Here is a 1,637-nt window from a genome sequence, read left to right on the forward strand (position 1 = left end):
CTGGCTCATCACTAGCTCCCTTTCCTAACCTCGTCCCATGAGATGTGGGTGCTTCTCTAGCTGTGCTTTATTTCTTTTATCAAAGATCTACTCAGACAGAATCAAAATTCTAATTATTGTTGCCACAACCGTTTTACCTTATTTAGGGAAAAGAAAGTTAATAAATTGAATTATTCTTCTAGCTAAGTCATGCTAACCAGTATATAAAGTTATTTTTGATTCTTGTTCTATTTTATACCAAAACATATGTATCATCTGAACCCTAAACATTCAGTAGGCTGTTTCTCTTTCTTTTGTAGAGGGACAAATTTCATTACAATATTTTCTGCAAAATTTACACACACAGGTGGGCTTGTTTTGTCTCTTCTCATTCCTGAAAGTAAGATAATGAAAAAGAATTTAGAAATCCATATAAGAACATGATTGAAATTAGATTTCTTAAAAATTAGATAATTCTTCACTTCTAATTCATAAGATTTGACATACTCCTTTGAGCACTCCTTTTTTCACGTTACAGCTTCTTTGTTCCCATGATACAAAGTGATCCTTGCTAAAAATATCAGCATTACTCACTAACTCCTCATTCCTCCACTCTCCAATTAAATACCATCAATAGGCTCAGCCAAATTAGAGATGGTGGGAACAATCCTTTTGTTATTGAGAGAACTGAAGGAGATCTATTTTAATAGTTCAGATTAATCAGCATCAAATTAACCTTGCTTAATCGTCTTCAGATCTAGTAGCTAGGCTTCTGACTTGTCCACATAACCAAATGCCCACCTTTGTACCAATAGCTGAATATCAGACATATCGACCCATCCTCGAGTATTTATCTGGATAATCTATGCATCCTTTCAGTTATCTTCCTATATCTTCATTTCTCTTGTCCACTCCCAGCCAATACTTCATGTTCAATGGCTGTTCCTCCATCTTTCCAGACTTACTAATGCTAGCAGTCATCCTGCCCAAATCTCTTCCTCTCTCCTGTCTCCATTTTCTCCATCGTCATGTTTTCACTGACTTTTTTCCTGAGATATCACATGTTACCTCTCTTAGCACCTTCCTTAAGTTGGTGATCTGTCTGAGGTGTTGTCTATCACCTGCCACCATATACCATTTTAATACTAGGAATGGAAAGTGCTCAGAATATTTATCAAATGTCTTTAACATAATCCTAACTTTTAAGAACTACTTCCGAGAACCCATTATAAGGGAATGCCAAACTACAGGAGAAAAATTAAGTACACAAAAATGCCCAGCATGACTCTTTGTAATCAGAAAATAATTAGAAAATACCAGCAACAAAGAATGTTCAAGTAAAGAGTAACAAAACATCTGATAGACCTTAATGCAAACATTATAATTATGTTTCTAGAAAGAGATTGCTGTAATAATATGAAAACATCTTTATACTAAATTAAATTATCTAAATTAATAAATAAAAATTTGGTTTAATTTAGTAGTAAATTTTTTTAAAGCAGGATTTACTGTATAAAGTGTGATAATAGCCAAGCTGTTTTTTTTTTTTCAATTTATGCATAGATGCCAAGACTAGAAAGAAAAGAAGCAATATAAATGTGGGTGGTTGACTACCTGTCACATTGGTAGCTTTCTTTTAATATTTCCTTATTTTCTAA

This window comes from Pteropus vampyrus, unplaced genomic scaffold (genome assembly GCF_000151845.1).
Source record: "Pteropus vampyrus isolate Shadow unplaced genomic scaffold, Pvam_2.0 Scaffold21, whole genome shotgun sequence".
Taxonomy (NCBI): domain Eukaryota; kingdom Metazoa; phylum Chordata; class Mammalia; order Chiroptera; family Pteropodidae; genus Pteropus; species Pteropus vampyrus.